At 50.6% G+C, this 23,789-nt stretch overlaps 1 protein-coding gene across 1 annotated transcript in view; it reads right to left on the reverse strand.

The window, feature by feature from the left end:
• LOC147095741 (uncharacterized) overlaps positions 1-23,789 on the reverse strand; it is an 82,418-nt gene that overhangs the window by 47,806 nt on the left and 10,823 nt on the right. The window lies entirely within an intron of this gene.

Consider the following 23,789-nt stretch of genomic DNA (forward strand, 5'->3'; position numbering starts at 1 on the left):
AGGCATGTTCCCTGGACTTGGCCAAGAAGAATGCAGACACTTATCTCCCACCACGTGCACGGGCGGCGGCTATCACCTTTAATGAGTCTTTCGATAGGTCTCGGGTGGATGCCCCCGCTGATGATGACTCTACTCTAATGGGCGACGACCCTACCCTAGAGGCCTTCGCTGATGACGACCCCGCCCTAGCAGCATCCTGGCAATCAGGAAGAATGTGTTTCTTTTGTGGAGGTACATTCCATTACAGAAAATTTTGCCCAGCTTGTAATGCGACCTGCAATCATTGCAGCAAGAAAGGACACTTTTCCAAGGTATGCCAGTCACGGGCCTCTGCTAACAAGAAAGGCCGCTCCTCTAAAATATACCGGTCGAAAACTCCTGTTAGCTTCACAGCTACTATCTATGGAGCTGCTCCTCCCCCAAGAACCACTGCTAAGGCTACAGCTGCCCAAGGAAAAATTGCCCCTCCTCCCATCACAGCAGTTTTTCCCCAAAGTTTGTCCCATGCAGCCACGAAGGTTTCAGTAAATGGGCACACTCTAAGCGCGCTAATCGACTCCTGCAGCTCTGACAACTTCATTAGTAAGCGGGCTGTCAGCAGGTTAAAACTGCGCATTTATCCCTCGGACAGGGAGATTGCAATGGCTCCGACGACTCTGACCACCAATTCTTCTGGCTTCTGTCTTGTCAACCTCATCCTCAATGGCCGCACTTATCTCTCCACCCAGCTCGGGAGTACTCGAAAACTTATGCAGCGATGTGCTTCTGGGACAGGACTTCCAGAAGCAGCACAAAAGACTCACTTTTGAGTTTGGAGGGCCGAAGCCGGAGCTTACCATTTCTAAGGTGCCGTTTTGTGCGCTCTCGGTGGCCTTACTCGGTGAGCCCCTCCCTGTTTGCCAATCTCTCCCCCCGCTGTAAACCCATAGCCACCAAATCGCGGCGCTTTAGCCAAGACGACCGAGCATTTATCGAGGCAGAAATCTCTCACCTTTTAGCTGACGGTATTATCGAGCCGTGTTCATCTCCCTGGCAGGCTCAAGTCGTCGTTGTGAAAAACCCTTCAAAACAACATAAGAAACGTCTGTGTATTGATTATTCGCAGACTATTAATCAATATACTGTGGCGTACCGATCACAGAACGGACACAATCCGCTTTCCGGTCCGTAGACTATAAATCAGGCGTCATGCCTTTAAGAAGGATCACACCTTTAAGAAACTCGATCTGCAACATAGTTAAGCCCAGAGCGGGGGAGGAGCAGTCGAAGCTGTGCACTGATGAAAGAGAGTTGTACTTTGTGTAGTCTCTGACTCCTTTTTGTGTTCAGCATGCAGCCTCAACAATTAAACCTTTTCTGTTGAACCTCTCCGAGTTCAGTATTTTTTGCTAGGAGTACGTAGACTCCTACAATACCGATCTGGATGCCTACCTGCTACCACGCATAGATGACATGGTCAACAACCTTGCCAAATACAAGGTATTTTCAACCTTCGATTTAAAGAGTGCGTACCATCAGGTACCGCTGATAGACTCTGACAAAAAGTATACGGCCTTTGAGGCCAATGGTCGGCTTTATCAGTTTCGTCGCCTTCCATTTGGGGTCACCAATGGGGTGGCCATCTTCCAACGGGCAATGGATGGCCTAGTCCGGCAAGAGAACTTGACGGATACTTTTCCGTATTTAGACAATATCACTATTGCTGGCCATGATCAAAAGGAGCATGACGCCAATCTTCAGAGATCTTTTGACGTTCTCCGTCGTCGCCACTTAACGTTAAACGAATCCAAATCGGTGAAATCGGTGCCATCGGTGAACATTCTTGGCTACTGGGTGGGCAACGGTGTTATTAAACCAGACCCAGAGTGACTTCGTCCACTTCAGGAGCTCCCTCCCCCTACAAATCTCGGCTCTCTTCATCGGGCACTTGGCATATTTGCTTATTACGCAAAGTGCATACCTCACTTCTCCGATAAAATACAGCCCCTGCTTCATGCGAAGTCTTTTCCATTGGAAGCAATGGCTATTTCTGCCTTCAACCTCCTCAAACGACAGCTGGAGAAAGCCACGCTTCGCTCTATTGACGAAAACCTTCCCTTTGTGGTAGAATGCGAGGGAGGTGGCGATCTCGGCTACCTTGAATCAAGGTGGTCGACCCATGGCATTCCTATCCAGAACCTTGCAGGGTAGCGAGCTCCATTACCCCCCCCACCCCCATCGAGAAGGAGGCTATGCCAATGGAGTCATTTTCTTGCTCGGCGTCATTTCACGCTCATAACTGACCAGCGCTCCGTGGCCTTCATGTTGGATAACCGGAAGTGCATGGAAGTCAAAAATAATAAAATTCAACTCTGGAGGATGGAGCTGGCCACCTTTGGATATACTACCCGTTACCGACCCGGCAAACAGAATGTGGCCCCAGATACCTTCACACGGGCATTTTGCTCTTCAATTTCAACGTCGACTCTGGCGGATCTGCATATGGACTTATGCCATCCTGGCGTTACCCGTATGTTGCACTTTGTGCACTCCAAAAATTTACCATTCTCAACGGAGGACGTAAAGTAAACATGCTCCTCCTGTAGGATTTGTGCAGAATTGAAACCACAATTCTTCCGTCATCAGATGGCTTACTCATACATGCAATGCAGCCTATGCAGAGGTTCAGCATAGACTTTAAAGGGCCATTGCCTTCGTCGATGCGGAACACCTACCTACTTACGGTGGTAGACAATGCTTTCCCTTTGCCTTCCCCTGTCTTAATATGCTTACCTCTACGGTAATTAAATGCCTCAATCAGGTCTTTTCCCTTTGCGGGACGGCCAATTTTATCCACACGGATCAGGGTCGCTCCTTTATGTCGAGTGAACTTAAAGGTTATCTCTCCCAACGGGGAATCGCCTCGAGTAAGACGACACCATATCACCCAATTGGCAACGGACAGGTTGAATGATACAATGCCATCATCTGGAACGCTGTCCGTCTGGCACTGAGGTCACGCAACCTACCAGACCAGCAGTGGGAAACTGTGCTCCCCGACGTGTTACACTCTATCAGGTCTCTTCTCTCCACATCCACTAATGTCACCCCTCATGAGTGATTCTTCAAGTTCCGGCGTCGCTCTACACATGGGACATCTCTACCAGTCATGGTTGGTGGCTCCAGGCCCTGTGCTACTCCGGAGGTTCGTCCGGTCTGCCAAGAACGACCCTCTCGTTGACCAGGTGGAGTTAACAGAGGTAAACCCCACGTATGCGCACGTGCGGTAACCTGATGGCCGGGAGTCCACCGTCTCGCTCAGAGATCTGGCTCCCTGCCCAACCAGTCACACGGGCCCGAATGATGAAGGATCCCACGACGGTGATGTCAACACTCCGCACCCCTATGAAGATGACGCCCTACCTGGGACATCGAGGGATCTGCCGGCAGTGTTACCGGATCAACTCAGGGAGCCAAACGCTCCCCGTAGGATGGCCACCCAAAACCAGGACGCCGGAAAATCTCCGGCTATGACCCAGGATGAGGCCAGCTCTGCGCCTGTGGGGACCCGCACCCGGAGTCATGATATTCCCAGTCCTCCACAGGACGATCAAGACGACGCAGACTCTACTGACTTACCGGTACGGGCCAAGCGACCCAGGGACCAGGACACGATCCGGGGAGATGTGTCTTCCGGTCAAAAGCAGAAAGCTAAACGACTACGGCTATTTTTGGTCCGCCTAGTCCGTTAAAGGAAGACTGGACTTCCAAACCTTTTAGGGAGGAAGAATGTCGTAAATCGCAACTTCTACAAGAAGTAACTCAGGAAGTCCTACTGGACGGCCAGCTGAGGGCGCCGTCCGAGGAGTATAAATACTCGGGCATGGGCCCAACTTGGCCAGAGACAAGCTGGAAACAGGAAGCTAGTGACTACTAACTAGACCTCCATGTTTTGTTACAAGTCGATTAAAGCCTTGCTTTATGTTCAACCAAGTGTGTAGTGAGTCTTTATTACATCACAGTTTATGTTACCACGACCTGTACTGGTACAGTGTAATGTCACCGCAACCTGTACTGGTGCAGTGTAATGGTACTGCACCCTGTACCCGTGCAGTCAAATTTTACAGCTCTCTGTACCTGTACAGTGTAATGTCGCCGCGCCCTGTACCCGTGCAGTCAAATTTTACAGCTCTCTGTACCTGTATAATGTAATGTCGCCGCGCCCTGTACCGGTACAGTGTAATGTTACCACCCCCTGTACCAGAACAATGTAATGTCACCGCGCCCTGTATCGGTGCAGTGTAATGTTACCACACCCTGTACCGGTACAGTGTAATGTTACCGCATTTTGTACCAGTACAGTGTAGTGTCACTGCGTCCTGTAGCGGTACAGTTTAATGTTACCGAGTCCTGTACCAGTGTATTGTAATGTTACAGCATCCTGTACCGGTACAGTGCAATGTCGCCGAGTCCTTTACCGGTGCAGTTTAATGTTACCACATCCTGTACCGGTACCGTGTAATATTAACGTGCCCTGTAACATTAAAGTGTAATGTCGCTGCGCCCTGTACCAGTGCAGTGTAATGTTACCACATCCTGTACTGGTACAGTGTAATGTCACTGCGCCCTGTACTGGTACAGTGTAATGGTATCGTGCCCTGTAATGGTACAGTGTAATGTTACCAAGCCCAGTGCAGTGTAATGTTACAGCCCCCTGTACTGGTACAGTGTAATGTTATCACGCCCTGTAATGGTACAGTGTAATGTTACCAAGCCCAGTACCAGTGCAGTGTAATGTTACAGCCCCTGTACTGGTGCAGTGTAACGTTACTGTGCCCTGTACCTGTACAGTGTAATGTCGCCGCGCCCTATACCAGTACAGTATAATGTTACTGTGCCCTGGAGCGGTACAGTGTAATGTTACCGCCTCTTGTGCCGGTGAACTGTAATGTCGCCGCGCCTTGTACCGGTGCAGTATAATGTCACCGGGCCCTGTACTGGTGAAGTGTAATGTTACCATGCTCTTTATCGATGCAATGTAATGTTACTGTGCCCTGCACCGGTACACCGTAATGTTACAGCCCCCTGTACAAGTGCAGTGTAATGTCTACGCTCCTTGTACCAGTGCAGTGTAATGTTACCGCCCCCTGTACCTGTAGTGTAATGTTGCCACGCCCTGTACCGGCACAGTGTAATGTTAATGCGCCCTGTACCTGTACAGTTTAATGAAACCACACTCTGTACCGGTACCGTGTAATGTTATCGCGCCCTGTACTGGTACAGTGTAATGTTACCGTGTACTGTACCGATACAGTGTAATGTTAGCGCACCCTGTACTGGAAGAGTGTAATGTTACCACGCCCTGCACTCTTACAGTGTAATGTTACCGGACTCTGTAATGGTACAGTGTAATGTTAATGCACCCTGTAGTGGTACAGCTTAATGACGCCGAGCTCTGTACCGGTGCAGTGTAATGTTACCAAGACCAGTACCAGTGCAGTGTAATGTTACTGCCCCCTGTTCCGGTACATTGTAATGTCACTGCGCCCTGTACCAGAGCAGTGTAATGTTATCGCACCCTGTAACAGTACCGTGTAATGCTACCAAGCTCAGTACCAAGGCAGTGTAATGTTACAGCCCCCTGTACCGGTGCAGTGCAATGTTACAGCACCCTGTACTGGTACGGTGTAACATTACCGCGCCCTGTACTGGTACAGTGTAATGTTCCCCTTGTACCAGTGCACTGTAATGTCACCGCTTCTTGTACCGGCACAGTATAATGTCACTGGGCCCTGTATCGGTGAAGTGTAATGTTACCGTGTCCTGTACCGGTACAGTGCAATGTTACCATGCCCTGTACCGGCAGAGTGTAATGTTAACTCACCCTGTACCAGTACAGCATAATGCAACCACACTTTGTACCGGTGCAGTGTAGTGTTACCATGCCCTGTACCGGTGCAGTGTAATGTTACCATGCCCTGCACCGGTGCAGTGTAATTTTGCAGCAACCTGGACCAGTGCAGTTTAATATTACCAAACCCTGTAATGGTGCAGTGTAATGTTACCGCAGTTTGTACCAGTGCAGTTTATGTTACCATGACCTGTACCGGTACAGTGTAATGTCACTGCAACCTGTACTGGTGCAGTGTAATGATACTGCACCCTGTAACCGTGCAATCAAACTTTACAGCTTCCTGTACCAGTACAGTGTAATGTTGCCGTGCCCTGTACCAGTACAGTGTAATGTTACCGCCCCCTGTACTGGAACAGTGTAATATCACTGCGCCCTTTACCGGTGCAGTGAAATGTTACTACATCCTGTACCGGCACAGTGTAATGTTACCACATTTTGTACCGGTACAGTGTAATGTCACCGTGTCCTGTACTGGTACAGTGTAATGTTAAAGCTCCCTGTAACTGTACAGTGTAATGTTGCCACGCCCTGTACCGGTACAGTGTAATGTTGCTGCGCCCTGTACCGGTACAGTGTAATGTTACCGCACCCTTTACTGGCACAGTGTAATGTCGCCGAGTCCTGTACCAGTGCAGTGTCATGTTACAGCGCCCTGTACTGGTGCAGTGTAATGTCACCACATCCTGTACCAGTACGGTGTAATGTTAACGCGCCCTGTAACAGTAAAGTGTAATGTCGCCGCGCCCTGTACCGGTGCAGTGTAATGTTACCGGTACAGTTTAATGTTACTGCGTCCTGTACCAGTACAGTGTAATGTTAACGTACCCTGTACCGGTACAGTGTAATGTCGCTGTGCCCTATACCGGTACAGTCTAATGTTAGCGCGCTTTGTACCAGTGCAGTGTAATGTTAATGCACCCTGTACCAGTGCAGTGTAATGTTACCGCATCCTGTACTGGTACAGTGTAATGTTAAAGCTCCCTGTAACTGTACAGTGTAATGTTGCCATGCCCTGTACCGGTACAGTGTAATGTCACCACACCCTGTACCGGTACAGTGTAATGTTGCTGCGCCCTGTACCGGTACAGTGTAATGTTACCGCACCCTTTACTGGCACAGTGTAATGTCGCCGAGTCCTGTACCAGTGCAGTGTCATGTTACAGCGCCCTGTACTGGTGCAGTGTAATGTCACCACATCCTGTACCAGGACGGTGTAATGTTAACGCGCCCTGTAACAGTAAAGTGTAATGTCGCCGCGCCCTGTACCGGTGCAGTGTAATGTTACCGGTACAGTTTAATGTTACTGCGTCCTGTACCAGTACAGTGTAATGTTAACGTACCCTGTACCGGTACAGTGTAATGTCGCTGTGCCCTATACCGGTACAGTCTAATGTTAGCGCGCTTTGTACCAGTGCAGTGTAATGTTACCGCATCCTGTACCAGTGCAGTGTAATGTTACCGCATCCTGTACTGGTGCAGTGTAATGTTACAGCATCCTGTACCGGTACAGTGTAATGTCGCCGAGTCCTGTATCAGTGCAGTAAAATATTACAGCGCCCTGTACCGGTACAGTTTAATGTTACCGTTTCCTGTACCAATACAGTGTAATGTTATTGTGCCCTGTGCCAGTACAGTGTAATGTTGCTGCGCCCTGTGCCGGTAGAGTGTAATGTTAATGCACTCTGTGCAGTGTTCTCTCTCAGGCCAACATCCCTAGCATCGAAGCATTGACCACGCTCTGTACCGGTACAGTGTAATGTTAAAGCCCCCTGTACCGGTGCAGTGTAATGTTACCACGCCCTGTACAGGTACAGTGTAATGCCAACACACCCTGTACCGGTACAGTGTAATATTACCACCCCTTGTACCGGTGCACTGTAATGTCACCGCGTCTTGTATCGGTACAGTATAATGTCACCGGACCCTGTACCGTGAAGTGTAATGTTACCACACCCTTTATCGGTGCAGTGTAATGTTACTGCATCCTGTTAAAGTGCACTGTAATGGTACAGCATAATGATGCCGAGCCCTGTACCGGTGCAGTGTAATGTTATCACGCCCTGTACCGATACAGTGTAATGTCGCTGCGCCCTATACTGGTACAGTCTAATGTTAGCGCACTTTGTACCAGTGCAATGTAATGTTACCGCACCCTGTACCGGTACAGTTTAATGTTACCGCATCCTGTACTGTTAGAATGTAATGTTACCGCACCCTGTACCGGTACAGTGTAATGTTACCGCATCCTGTACTGTTAGAATGTAATGTTACCGCACCCTGTACCGGTACAGTGTAATGTTACCGCATCCTGTACTGTTAGAATGTAATGTTACCGCACCCTGTACCGGTACAGTGTAATGTTACCGCATCCTGTACTGTTAGAATGTAATGTTACCGCACCCTGTACCGGTACAGTGTAATGTTAATGCACCCTGTGCAGTGTTCTCTCTCAGGCCAACACCCCAGCATCGAAGCATTGACCACGCTCTGTATCGGTACAGTGTAATGTTAAAGCGCTTTGTACCAGTACAATGTAATGTCGCCGTGCCCTATACCGGCACAATATAATGTTACTGCGCCCTGCACTGTTACAGTGTAATATTACTGTGTCCTGTACCAGTACAGTGTAATGTTATCGTGACCTGCACCGTTACAGTATAATGTTACTGCGCCCTGTAATGGTACAGCATAATGACGCCGAGCCCTGTACTGGTGCAGTGTAATGTTATCGTGCCCTGTACCGGTACAGTGTAATGTTACCACGCCCTGTACCAGTACAGTGTAATGTTATCGTGCCCTGTACCGGTACAGTGTAATGTCGCTGCACCCTATACCGGTACAGTCTAATGTTAGCGCACTTTGTACCCGTGCAGTGTAATGTTAATGCACCCAGTACCGGTACAGTGTAATGTTACCACATCCTGTACCAGTACAGTGTAATGCTCCCGCCTCCTGTACCGGTACAGTGTAATGTTAAAGTGCCCTGTAATGTTACAGTGTAATGTTACCAAGCCCAGTACCAGTGCAGTGTAATGTCACAGCGGCCTGTACCGGTGCAGTGTAATGTTACTCCGCCCTGTTCTGGTATATTTTAATGTCGCTGCGCCCTATACCGGTACAGTGTAATGTTAACGCACTTTGTACCAGTGCAGTGTAATGCAAACACATCCTGTACTGGTACAGTGTAATGTTACTGCAGTTTGTACTTGTGCAGTTTATGTTCCCACGGCCTGTACCGGTACAGTGTCATGTCACCACAACCTGTACTGGTGCAGTCTAATGATACTGCACCCTGTACCCATGCAGTCTAATTTTACTGCTCCCTGTACCAGTACAGTGTAATGTCGCCGCGCCCTATACCGGAACAGTGTAATCTTACCGCGTCCTGTACGGTACAGTGTAATGTTACCGCATCCTGTACCGGTACAGTGTAATGTTAAAGCATCCTGTACGGGTACAGTGTAATGTTAAAGCATCCTGTATGGTACAGTGTAATGTTACTGTGCCCTTTACTGGTACAGTGTAATGTCACCGTGTCCTGTGCCGGTGCAGTGTAATGTTGCAGCGTTCTGTACCGGTAAAGTGTAATGTTAACGCGCCCTGTACCGGTGCAGTGTATTGTTACCACATCCTGTACCGGTACAGTGTAATATCACCGCGCCCTGTACTGGTGCAGTGTAATGTTATTGTGCCCTGTAAAGGTACAGTGTAATATCACCGCGCCCTGTACTGGTACAGTGTAATGTTATCGCGCCCTGTAACGGTACAGTGTAATGTTACCAAGTCCAGTACCAGTGCAGTGTAATGTCACAGCGGCCTGTACCGGTGCAGTGTAATGTCAACGCGCCCTGTACCGGTACAGTGCAATATTACCGCCCCTTGTACCGGTGCAATGTAATGTCACTGCGTCTTGTACCAGTGCAGTATAATGTCACCGGGCTCTGTACCGGTGAAGTGTAATGCTACCACGCCCTTTATTGGTGCAGTGTAATGATAAAGCGCCCTGTAATGGTACAGCATAATGAAGCCGAGCCCTGTACTGGTGCAGTGTAATGTTACCGCGCCCTGACAGGGAGTGAGGGAGACAGGGAGTGAGGGAGGCAGGGAGTGGGGGAGGCAGGGAGTGGGGGAGGCAGGGAGTGGGGGAGGCAGGGAGTGGGGGAGGCAGGGAGTGAGGGAGACAGGGAGTGAGGGAGGCAGGGAGTGAGGGAGGCAGGGAGTGAGGGAGGCAGGGAGTGAGGGAGGCAGGGAGGGAGGGAGACAGGGAGTGAGGGAGACAGGGAGTGAGGGAGGGAGACAGGGAGGGAGTGAGGGAGACAGGGAGGGAGTGAGTGAGGGACAAATGGATGGAGGGAGTGAGGGAGGGAGTGAGGGAGGGATGGATGGAGGGATAAGTGAGGGAGGGAGTGAGGGAGGGATGGATGGAGGGATAAGTGAGGGAGGGAGTGAGTGAGGGAGTGAGGGAGCGAGGGAGGGGGTAATGAGGGGGGAGAGAGGGAGTGGGGGAGAGAGGGAGTGGGGGAGAGGGGGAGTGGGGGAGAGGGGGAGTGGGGGAGTGGGGGAGAGGGGGAGTGGGGAAGAGGGGGAGTGGGGAGAGGGGGAGTGGGGGAGAGGTGGAGTGGGGGAGTGGGGGAGAGAGGGAGTGGGGGAGAGAGGGAGTGGGGGAGAGAGGGAGTGGGGGAGTGGGGGAGAGGGGGAGTGGGGGAGAGAGGGAGTGGGGGAGTGGGGGAGAGGGGGAGTGGGGGAGAGAGGGAGTGGGGAGAGGGGGAGTGGGGGAGAGGGGGAGTGGGGGAGAGGGGGAGTGGGGGAGAGAGGGAGATGGAGTGAGAGGGAGATGGAGTGAGAGGAAGATGGAGTGAGAGGGAGATGGAGTGAGGGAGATGGAGTGAGGGAGATGGAGTGAGGGAGATGGAGTGAGGGAGATGGAGTGGGGGAGTTGGAGTGAGGGAGATGGAGTGAGGGAGATGGAGTGAGGGAGATGGAGTGAGGGAGATGGAGTGAGGGAGATGGGGTGAGGGAGATGGGGTGAGGGAGATGGAGTGAGGGAGGTGGAGTGAGGGAGGTGGAGTGAGGGAGATGGAGGGAGGGAGATGGAGGGAGGGAGTCAGGGAGGGAGGGAGTGAGGGTGTGAGGAAGACAGGGAGTGAGGGAGACAGGAAGCAAGGGAGGGAGTGAGGGAGACAGGAAGCAAGGGAGGGAGTGAGGGAGACAGGAAGCAAGGGAGGGAGTGAGTGAGGGGGTGTGAGGGAGGGTGTGAGGGAGGGTGTGAGGGAGGGTGGAGACAGGGAGTGAGGGAGACAGGGAGTGAGGGAGACAGGGAGTGAGGGAGGCAGGGAGTGGGGGAGGCAGGGAGTGGGGGAGGCAGGGAGTGGGGGAGGCAGGGAGTGGGGGAGGCAGGGAGTGGGGGAGGCAGGGAGTGAGGGAGACAGGGAGTGAGGGAGGCAGGGAGTGAGGGAGGCAGGGAGTGAGTGAGGCAGGGAGTGAGGGAGGCAGGGAGGGAGGGAGACAGGGAGTGAGGGAGACAGGGAGTGAGGGAGGGAGACAGGGAGGGAGTGAGGGAGACAGGGAGGGAGTGAGTGAGGGTCAAATGGATGGAGGGAGTGAGGGAGGGAGTGAGGGAGGGATGGATGGAGGGATAAGTGAGGGAGGGAGTGAGTGAGGGAGTGAGGGAGCGAGGGAGGGGGTAATGAGGGGGGAGAGAGGGAGTGGGGGAGAGAGGGAGTGGGGGAGAGAGGGAGTGGGGGAGAGAGGGAGTGGGGGAGAGGGGGAGTGGGGGAGTGGGGGAGAGGGGGAGTGGGGAAGAGGGGGAGTGGGGAGAGGGGGAGTGGGGGAGAGGTGGAGTGGGGGAGTGGGGGAGAGAGGGAGTGGGGGAGAGAGGGAGTGGGGGAGAGAGGGAGTGGGGGAGAGGGGGAGTGGGGGAGAGAGGGAGTGGGGGAGTGGGGGAGAGGGGGAGTGGGGGAGAGAGGGAGTGGGGAGAGGGGGAGTGGGGGAGAGAGGGAGTGGGGGAGAGAGGGAGATGGAGTGAGAGGGAGATGGAGTGAGGGAGATGGAGTGAGGGAGATGGAGTGAGGGAGATGGAGTGGGGGAGTTGGAGTGAGGGAGATGGAGTGAGGGAGATGGAGTGAGGGAGATGGAGTGAGGGAGATGGGGTGAGGGAGATGGGGTGAGGGAGATGGAGTGAGGGAGGTGGAGTGAGGGAGGTGGAGTGAGGGAGATGGAGGGAGGGAGATGGAGGGAGGGAGATGGAGGGAGGGAGTCAGGGAGGGAGGGAGTGAGGGTGTGAGGAAGACAGGGAGTGAGGGAGACAGGAAGCAAGGGAGGGAGTGAGGGAGACAGGAAGCAAGGGAGGGAGTGAGGGAGACAGGAAGCAAGGGAGGGAGTGAGGGAGACAGGAAGCAAGGGAGGGAGTGAGTGAGGGGGTGTGAGGGAGGGTGTGAGGGAGGGTGTGAGGGAGGGTGGAGACAGGGAGTGAGGGAGACAGGGAGTGAGGGAGACAGGGAGTGAGGGAGGCAGGGAGTGGGGGAGGCAGGGAGTGGGGGAGGCAGGGAGTGGGGGAGGCAGGGAGTGGGGGAGGCAGGGAGTGAGGGAGACAGGGAGTGAGGGAGGCAGGGAGTGAGGGAGGCAGGGAGTGAGGGAGGCAGGGAGTGAGGGAGGCAGGGAGGGAGGGAGACAGGGAGTGAGGGAGACAGGGAGTGAGGGAGGGAGACAGGGAGGGAGTGCGGGAGACAGGGAGGGAGTGAGTGAGGGACAAATGGATGGAGGGAGTGAGGGAGGGAGTGAGGGAGGGATGGATGGAGGGATAAGTGAGGGAGGGAGTGAGTGAGGGAGTGAGGGAGCGAGGGAGGGGGTAATGAGGGGGGAGAGAGGGAGTGGGGGAGAGAGGGAGTGGGGGAGAGAGGGAGTGGGGGAGAGGGGGAGAGGGGGAGTGGGGGAGTGGGGGAGAGGGGGAGTGGGGAAGAGGGGGAGTGGGGAGAGGGGGAGTGGGGGAGAGGTGGAGTGGGGGAGTGGGGGAGAGAGGGAGTGGGGGAGAGAGGGAGTGGGGGAGAGAGGGAGTGGGGGAGTGGGGGAGAGGGGGAGTGGGGGAGAGAGGGAGTGGGGGAGTGGGGGAGAGGGGGAGTGGGGGAGAGAGGGAGTGGGGAGAGGGGGAGTGGGGGAGAGGGGGAGTGGGGGAGAGGGGGAGTGGGGGAGAGGGGGAGTGGGGGAGAGAGGGAGTGGGGGAGAGAGGGAGATGGAGTGAGAGGGAGATGGAGTGAGAGGGAGATGGAGTGAGAGGGAGATGGAGTGAGGGAGATGGAGTGAGGGAGATGGAGTGAGGGAGATGGAGTGAGGGAGTTGGAGTGAGGGAGATGGAGTGAGGGAGATGGAGTGAGGGAGATGGAGTGAGGGAGATGGAGTGAGGGAGATGGGGTGAGGGAGATGGGGTGAGGGAGATGGAGTGAGGGAGGTGGAGTGAGGGAGGTGGAGTGAGGGAGATGGAGGGAGGAAGATGGAGGGAGGGAGATGGAGGGAGGGAGTCAGGGAGGGAGGGAGTGAGGGTGTGAGGAAGACAGGGAGTGAGGGAGACAGGAAGCAAGGGAGGGAGTGAGGGAGACAGGAAGCAAGGGAGGGAGTGAGGGAGACAGGAAGCAAGGGAGGGAGTGAGTGAGGGGGTGTGAGGGAGGGTGTGAGGGAGGGTGTGAGGGAGGGTGGAGACAGGGAGTGAGGGAGACAGGGAGTGAGGGAGACAGGGAGTGAGGGAGACAGGGAGACAGGGAGTGAGGGAGACAGGGAGTGAGGGAGACAGGGAGTGAGGGAGACAGGGAGTGAGGGAGGGAGTGCGTTGAGGGATGGAGTGAGGTTGTGAAGGAGGGAGGGAGTGAGGGAGGGAAGGATTTGCTCTGATAATGCACCTGATAACATCCTCAGTATGTCCCAACATGTTTCACATTCAATGAACATCTTCTGAAACGTAACTCAGTGGCAGCGCTCCTGCCTCTGACTCAGAAGGACCTGAGTTCAGAATCCCAGTCCAACACATGAGCACATAATCTCGGCTGACACTGTTAGCACGTTAATGGGAAAGCACTTCACTGTCGCAGACCGGCATCTCTCACATGACATATTTAAGTTTGGTCCCAGCAGTCTGTTCCAGTGCAGGTATAAGATCCCATGGCAGTATACAAAGAAGAGCGGGGTGGTGGAGGGGGATCCTGGTGTCCTGACCAACACTCAACCAACAGCACAAAAAAAAATGGATTTAACTTGGTCATGCATCTCATTTGCTGTCTCTGTGATCTTGCTGTTCACATATTGACTGTCGTATTAAACTAGTTAACAGAAGTGACTATATTCAGATGTTCGTCATTGGATGTGAAGCATGTTGTGGCACCGTTAGGATGCAACAAGGGTCAATCAAGTTTGTTCTTTTTCTTCCGAATATCTATTCTTGCTTCAGATTTCCAGCATCTGCTGTATTTTGCCTTTTAATTGTCCAATATCATGCTCTCCCATAGAAGTACAGCATCAAAGCCCTCACACATTGATCCAACATCATAGCAATTAGTGTCACTGGTGTAATATTACAGACCACAACAAATTGCATTTTATAGCGATTTAACATAGTAAAACATCCCAAGGTGCTTCACAGGAGAGGCTGTCAAACTAAATCTGACAGCACGCCACTGAAGGAGATATTAGGAGAGGAAAGAAGGAAAGGAAGACTTGCATTTATATAGCGCCTTTCACGACCACCGGACGTCTCAAAGCACTTTACAGCCAATGAAGTACTTTTGGAATGTAGTCACTGTTATAATGTGGGAAACACGGCAGCCAATTTGCGCACAGCAAGCTCCCACAAACAGCAATGTGATAATGGCCAGAAATTGTTTTAGTGATTTGGTTGAGGGATAGATATTGGCCCAGGACACCGGGGAGAACTCCCCTGCTCTTCGAAATAGTGGCCATGGGATCTTTTACGTCCACCTGAGAGAGCAGACGGTGCCTCGGTTTAACATTTCTTCCGAGAGCCGGCACCTCCGACAGTGCAGCACTCCCTCAGCACTGCACATCAACACCTAGCTCAGGGCAGTGTCCTAGGCCCAACCATCTTCAGCTGCTTCATCAATGACCTTCCCTCCAACATAAGGTCAGAAATGGGGAAGTTCGCTGATGACTGCACAGTGTTCAGCGCCATTCACAACTCCTCAGATAATGAAACAGTCCATGCCCGCATGCAACAAGACCCGGATGATGCTCAGGCTTGTGCTGATAAGTGGCAGGTAACATTCGCACCACAGAAGTGCTAGGCAATGACTATCTCCAACAAGTGAGAGTCTAACCACCACCCCTTGACATTCAATGGCATTACCATCGCCGAATCCCCCACCATCAACATCCTGGGGGGGGTCACCATTGACCAGAAACTTAACTGGACCATCCACATAAATACTGTGGTAACAAGAGCAGGTCAGAGGCTGGGTATTCTGTGGCGAGTGTCTCACCTCCTGACTCCACAAAGCCTTTCCACCATCTCCAAGGCACAATTCAGGAGTGTGATGGAATACTCTCCACTTGCCTGGATGAGTGCAATTCCAACAACACTCAAGAAGCTCGACACCATCCAGGACAAAGCAGCCCGCTTGTTTGGCACCCCATCCACCACCTTAAGCATTCACTCCCTCCACCACCGGCGCACCGTGGCTGCAGTGTGTACCATCTACAAGATACACTGCAGCAACTCACCAAGGTTTCTTTGGCAGCACCTCCCAAACCCACAACCTCTTCCACCTAGAAGGACAAGGGCAGCAGGCACATGGGAACACCATCACCTTCAAGTTCCCCTCCAAGTCACACACCATCCTGACTTAGAAGTATATCGCCGATCCTTCATCGTCGCTGGGTCAAAATCCTGGAACTCCCTCCCTAACAGCACTGTGGGAGTACCTTCACCACACGGACTGCAGCGGTTCAAGAAGGTGGCTCACCACCACCTTCTCAAGGGCAACTAGGGATGGGCAATAAATGCTGGTATTGTCAGCGATGCCCTGATCCCATAAAACGAATAAAGCATTTTTTTTTTAATTTATAAAAAATGTGCTGAAGTCCCTGTGAACCTACAACCTTGGGACTCAGAGGCAAGTGTGCTACCCACTGAGCCACGACTGACAGGAGAATAAAAGCTTGGTTAAAGAGGTAGGTTTCAAGGAGCATCTTAAAGGTGGAGGGAGAGGCGGAGAGGTTGAGGGAGGGAATTCCAGAGCTTAGGACCTCGGCAGCTGAAGACACGGCCGCCAACGGTGGAGCAATGAAAATCGGAGATCCACAAGAGGCCAGCATTGGAGGAGCACAAAGATTCCAGAGGGTTTTAGGGCTGGAGGAGTTTACAGAGATAAGGAGGGGTGAAGACATTGAGGGATTTGAGCACAAGCGCGAGAATTTTAAATTAGAGGTGTTGCCGGACTGGGAGCCAATGTAGAACAGTGAGCACAGGTGGCGATGGGTGAAGGGGAGTTAGGAAGCAGCCATTTGAATTCTGGATGAGCTCCAGATTAAGGAGGGCGCGAGGTGGGAGGCCGGCCTGGAATAGTGAGGTTGAGAGGAAACAAAGGCATCGATAAGGGCTTCAGCAGCAGATGAGTGGAGGCAAGGGCGGAGACGGGTGAAGTTATGGAGGTGGAAGCAGGCAGTCTTGGTGCTTTCAGCCTGAGACAGTGGCGAAGGACTGTGATGGAGTCAGTGGCTCGGCCAGGACATAATAATGTTATATATTACCAGCACATTGTTAAAAGACTGCCTCCCCAACAGGAGCACAGTGTAATATTACAGTCTCACCAACACCAGCACAGTGTAACATTACAGTCTCACCAATAGCAGCACAGTGTAATAATACAGTCTCCCCAACACCAGCACAGTGTAATATCCCTCCACATCAGCACAGTTTAATATAACAATCTCCCAAACATGAGCACAGAGTAATATCAGTCTCCCAAAACCAGCAGTGTAATATTACAGTCTCCCAACACCAGCACAGTGTAATATTACAGTCTCCCCAACACCAGCACAGTGCAATCTTACAGTCTCCCCACAGCAGCACAGTGTAATCTTACAGTCTCCCCACAGCAGCACAGTGTAATATTACAGGCTCCCCAACACCAGCATAGTGTAATATTACAGTCCCCACAACATCCACCAAGAGTAATATTACATTCTCCCCAACATCAGCACAGTGTAATATTCCAGACTCCCAACATCAACCAAGTGTAATATTACAGTCTCCCCAACACCAGCACAGTGTAATATTCAAGGCTCCCCAACAGCAGACTGTAATAATACAGTCTCCCAATACCAACACAGTTTTATATTACATTCAAGCCAACAGCAGTGTAATATTATGGTCTCCCCAACACGAGCACAGTGTAATATTACATGCTCCACAACACCAGCACAGTTTAATATTAAAGTCTCCTAACACCAGCACGTTGTAATATTACACAGTCGCAACAGCATAGTGTAATATTACACTCTCCCCAAATCTAGTACAGTGTAATATTGCAGTCTCCCCTACACAAGCACAGTGTAATATTACAGTCTCCCCAACACCAGCAGTGTAATATTAAAGTCTCCCAACATCATCACAGTGTAATATTACAGTCTCACAACACAAGCATAGTGTAATATTACAGTCTCCCAACACAAGAATAATGTAATATTACATTATCCCCAACACCAGCACAGTGTAATAATAGTCTCCCAATACCAGCATAGTGTTATATTAAAGTCTCCTAACACCAGCATGTTGTAATATTACACAGTCGCAACAGCGGAATAGTGTAATATTACACCGTCCCCAACTCTAGTACAGTGTAATATTACAGTCTCCCCTACACAAACACAGTGTAATATTACAGTCTCCCCAAAACCAGCACAGTGCAATATTACATTCTCAACACCAGCACAGTGTAATATCACATTCTTCCCAACACCAGCACAGTTTAATATTATAGTCTCCCCAACACCAGCAGTGTAATATTAAAGTCCCCCCAACATCAACCAAGTGTAATATTACATTCTCCCAAACATCAGCACAGTATAATATTACATCCTCCCCAACACCAGCACAGATTATTACAGTCTCCCCAACACCAGCACAGTGTAATACTGGAGTCTCCCCAACACCAGACTGTAGTAATAGTCTCCCAATACCGACAAAGTTTTATATTACATTCAAGCCAACAGCAGTGTCATATTATAGTCCACACAATAAAAGCGTGTGTAATATTACAGTCTCCAAACACCAGCACATTGTAATATTACACAGTCGCAACAGCAGAATACAATCAATCCCACAACAGCAGTGTAATATTACAGTCTCACCAAAACCAACAGTTTAATATTACAACCTCCCAACACCAGCACAGTGTAATATTACACTCTCCCCAAATCGAGTACAGTGTAACATTGCAGTCTCCCCAGCATGAGCAGTATAATATTAGTCTCCCAACTTCACCACAGTGTAATATTACTGTCTCCCCAACACCAGCACAGTGTAATATTATAGCCTCCCCAACATCATCACAGTGTAATATTACAGTCTCGCAATGTCAGCAGTTTAATATTACAATCTCCCCAACACCAGCATCTTGTAATATTATAGTCTCCCCAACACCAGCACTGTGGTGTATGTAACCTGTTCCACCTTAAGAGAACTACCTTAAGAGATGTACTACTTTCTCTTGGCTGCTGTATACTGTAGTACCGGTGGTGACCACACCAGTATATAAGCGTTGTGTAGTGATTTACTGGGCAGTTCAGCCCTGACCTCCGAATAGTAAAGACCTGTTAAAGTTATTCTTGTGGTCTGTGTCCAGTGATTTATAATAAGCATAACTGGGACACACAGACGTAACAGTGGCAACGAGTCCGATCTTACCCTGTGGCAGTTTTACATCCAAGGCAGCTTCATCCTCAGAACGGGCATCGAGAAGAGGCATCCGCCCTCATCATCCTGCTGAGCACCATCGCACGGGAGGCATCGAGAACCCGGGTTAAAAAAGAAAAATTCTGACCACGAAGCCCTCCATCAGCGACAGGCAGTGATCATCCCTTCTACCACGGTGGTGGGTAAGCCGATCAGCGACACGAGCAGAAAGTCGGCCGCGTTGACTGTGGAGTGGGGGAGGGAAAACGGAGGAAAAAGGGCGGAGAACTCGACCACGGCCGGTGAAAAGGGCCGGGCTGCAATCGAGGCCGAGAGGCGCAGTGACTGGGGCAGCTTAAGGCACGAGAGCCGCGGAGAACTCAAACGCAGCCGGTGTAAAGGACCGGGCTGCATGCGGGGCTGAGAGGCGCAACAGCAGGGGAAGCGTGAATGCCCACAGGAACCGCGGGGGAGTAAAAGCAGCATCGGGGAATTGAGAACCGCTGGGGAGGCGAGAACGGCAGCAGCACAGCAATCACCATTGCAGCCAGCGGGGGAAGAAGGCAAACGCGGGAATCCGCCATTGTAGTCGGCGGGGGAAGAAGACGAGCGCGGGAAAGACCGCCATTTTGAGAAAAAGAAAAATTTTAAAACTTGCAAGGATGCCTAAACATGGGAACATTAATACCTTTGATAGCGATATCGAAGATTGGACCACGTATGTAGAATGCATGGAAGTTTATTGTAAAGCAAATAAGGTGCCAGATGATGAGAAAGCACTAACCTTATTAAGCTCAATGGGTGCGAAGACATACGGGCTATTGAAGCACCTTCTATCACCAGATAAACCGGCGGATCAGACTTTCGCGAATATTGTTACTGTCCTGAAAAATCATTTAAACCCCACGCCGCTGATGATAGCGGAACGATTTAAATTTTACAGAAGAACGCAGCTGAAAGACGAAAGCAACGCTGAATTTTTAATTGAACTGCGTAAGCTATCAAAGTACTGTCAGTTTGGAACAGGACTAGCAGATGCGCTGAGAGATAAATTTGTGTGTGGATTGTTAAAAGAACGAACACAAAAGCGACTGCTTGAGAAGAATGATCTTACGCTTGATAAAGCTGTCACTATTGCAGCATCACACGAAGCCGCAGCGAGAGGCACTGCGGAAATGCAGCTACGGTCACCGGAACTCAGCACCAATCAAATGGTCTTGGGTACAGTAAAATGTTATCGTTGTGGAAAGACAACGCACGATCAGAACCAGTGCTGGTTCAAAAATCAAGAATGCAGAAAATGTGGCAGGCTTCGTCACATAGCTAAAGTATGCCGGTCAGGAAAGAAGACCAGCAACAAAAAGTCACCGCAGGAAAAGTACAGAAAGGTACACAAGGTGACAGAGAACAGTTCGAACGAACAGAAGTCAAATTCAGACTCCAGCAGTAATGAACTGGGTAGTCTAAAAGTACACAATGTTGGTAATGAAGCAGACCTCCAAACAATCTGGGTCACACTTCAGATAGCAGGAGTCCAAGTGAAGATGGAATTGGACACTGGATCGGCATTGACGGTCATGGATAAGCAAGATTACAAAAGGTTATTCCCACATATTCCCCTACGGGATATGGAGATTGTATTGAAAACATACACGGGGCAAAGAGTATACCCCATCGGGAAGATAGAGATAAAGGTGGTCCACAAGGGCAAAGAAAGCCGAGGAATGGACTTATATGTGCTACCTGAGGGAGGTCTACCACTACTGGGACGGGAGTGGATTAGGAAAATAAATATGGACTGGCATTCCTTAAAAGCACTAACGGTAGATTCCGGTAAAAAAGATGTCAAACCTAAACGATTGTCCAGAATATTGGACGATGCTAAAGAGGTGTTCCAACAGGGACTGGGAACACTGAGAGGAATTACGGCAAACATCAAGGTTGAAGAACATGCAAACCCGAAATTTTTCAAAGCCAGACCGGTACCTTATGCGATACGACCTGCTGTGGAAGCTGAGCTGGAAGGGCTAGAATGTTCAGGAGTACTGTCTAAGGTAGACTGGAGTGAGTGGGCCACGCCCATTGTCCCCGTCATGAAGCGTTCATCGAGCAACAAACCGGGGGAACCGGGGAAGGTTCGCATCTGCGGAGATTTCAAGATCACTGTTAATCCGGTGCTTCACACGGTGCAGTATCCGCTTCCGTGGATTGAGGATATCTTCGCTTCGTTGTCTGGCGGGAAACACTTCACCAAGATAGACCTGGCGCAGGCGTACTTACAGATGGAAGTTGAGGAAGAGTCACGCCAGTATCTCACGATCAACACGCATAGAGGCTTGTACCGGTATAATAGACTGGTTTTTGGAGTGGCATCGGCTCCAGCAATTTGGCAGAGGGCCATGGAGCAGGTATTACAGGGAATTCCAGGCACACAATCTTACCTGGACGATATTCTGATTACAGGAGATGATGACGAGGAACACCTTGCAAATTTGGAACTGGTGCTCACCAGATTGAAAGAATATGGACTTCGAGTTAATCGCCAGAAATGTGAGTTCTTTCAGAAGCGGATCTCGTACTGTGGTCATGTCATTGACCAGGAGGGGCTTCATAAGTCTCCTGACAAGATCGAAGCTGTTGTGAAGGCTCCCGCTCCGGATAATGTATCCCAGTTGAGGTCGTTCCTAGGGTTGATTAACTATTACCATAAGTTTCTGCCAAATTTATCCATGGTGCTGCACCCGCTGAACGCTCTTTTGCAGAAGGGAGTACCATGGAAGTGGAGCGAGGACTGTAAGAGGGCCTTTCGCAAAAGCAAGGCATTGATCACCTCTGAGAAAGTGTTGGCTCACTTCAACCCAACGCTGCCTATTCGTTTGGCTTGTGATGCTTCTCCATATGGTATTGGGGCAGTACTCTCACACAAGTTGCCAAATGGCCTGGAGAGGCCAGTTGCGTTCGCATCCAGATCATTGACCTCCGCTGAGCGCAACTATGCTCAGATAGATAGGGAGGCTCTCAGCCTTGTGTGGGGAGTAAAGAAGTTTAATCATTACCTGCAGGGCCAAAAGTTTACGCTTCTGAAAGACCACCAGCCGTTGGTATCCATTTTTAACCCTAAGAAGGGTGTTTCGGTGATGACAGCACAGAGACTCCAGAGATGGTCCCTTTTCCTAGGGGCACATCAATATCAGATCGAATTCAAAGGTAGAAAGCAGCATGGTAATGCTGATGGGCTGTCGCGCCTGCCACTACCTACAGAGGAGGAGGCACCGACGGTTGACCCTGTTGAGTTATTTCACTCGACCATCATCGAATGTTTACCAGTCACCAATGCAAGTATTGAAAGAGAAACCAGGAACGACCCGACACTGTCCCGGGTCTACGAAGTGACAGTGAAGGGATGGCCAGCACATGGTGATCCACTGTTACCGGCATTCTCAGCAAGACGAGAACAGCTGTCCGTCTGTCAAGGAACATTGATGTATGGAACAAGGGTGATTATTCCTCCTAAGTTAAGAGAGAGAGTTCTAAAGGAACTGCATGAAGGTCATCTGGGGGGAGCCAAGATGAAAAGCCTTGCTAGGGCTTGTGTGTGGTGGCCGGGTATCGACCAACAGATAGAGGATCTGACGAAAAGCTGCTCAGGGTGCCAAAAAAGTGCAAAATGCACCTCCGATTGCACCGCTGCATCCATCGGAATGGCCTTCAACCCCATGGCAACGTGTACATATTGACTTTGCTGGTCCATTCATGGACTCCATGTTTTTAATTGCGGTGGACGCACATTCTAAATGGCCAGAAGTGATTAAGATGACTACCACTACCTCGGAAAAGATGATCGCGGTGCTAAGAACGATATTTGCAAGAAATGGATTGCCAGAACAAATATGTTCAGACAACGGACCGCAGTTCGTGTCAGAAGAATTCCAGAAATTCATGAAGAAGAATGGGGTGAAACATTACACCTCTGCCCCATATCATCCGGCTACAAACGGGTTGGCCGAGAGATTTGTACAAACGTTCAAAAAAGCAATAAAGGCCATGAGCGAAGATCAGATTCCACTACAACACAAGGTGGACAAATTCCTACTGGCATATCGAAACGCCACTCGTGCAGTGACAAACCAAAGTCCTGCCATGATGTTCTATAACAGGAGGTTGCGGTCCAGGTTGGACTTGTTAAAACCAAATGTGCGGAGGGAAGTTGAAAACAAACAGTTCCAGCATATAAATAACAAGACCACTCGGAGTTTCGAAATAGGACAACCAGTGTTAGCCCGGGACTATAAAAACGAGAAATGGCAATCTGGAACAATTCGGGCCAGACAAGGACCCCTGATGTACACGGTAGATATTGGTGAAAATGTAATACGGCGTCATGCTGACCAACTGGTAGAATCAAGAACAAGGGTCGAACCCAGGGTTACGGCAGAGACAACCGTGGAAGAAGTTAGTGAACCTGAAGCATCTACCTCAGAAGTGAATGTACCTGATGATGATGTCCAATCCATAAGAGATCAACTAGATGAGTCACCCCAGCAATGAGAATCAGAGACCCCTGAAAAACGTTATCCAACTCGAATCAGGAGGCCTCCTCAGAGACTGAATCTTTGAACTGTTTTGCATGAAGTTGTATATATATATGTTATTATGTTATGTTAAATGGGGATATAACTGTTAAGCTAAAAAGGGAGGATTGTGGTGTATGTAACCTGTTCCACCTTAAGAGAATTACCTTAAGAGATGTATTACTTTCTCTTGGCTGCTGTATACTGTAGTACCGGTGGTGACCACACCAGTATATAAGCGTTGTGTAGTGATTTACTGGGCAGTTCAGCCCTGACCTCCGAATAGTAAGAACCTGTTAAAGTTATTCTTGTGGTCTGTGTCCAGTGATTTATAATAAGCATAACTGGGACACACAGACTTAACAAGCACAGTGTAATATTACATTCTCCCCAACATCATCACAGTGTAATATTACAGTCTCGCAGTGTC

The sequence above is a fragment of the Somniosus microcephalus genome, unplaced genomic scaffold, assembly GCF_052327205.1.
Source record: "Somniosus microcephalus isolate GS21.2 unplaced genomic scaffold, FLI_Smic_1.0 unresolved_chr1, whole genome shotgun sequence".
Classification (NCBI taxonomy): Eukaryota; Metazoa; Chordata; class Chondrichthyes; order Squaliformes; family Somniosidae; genus Somniosus; species Somniosus microcephalus.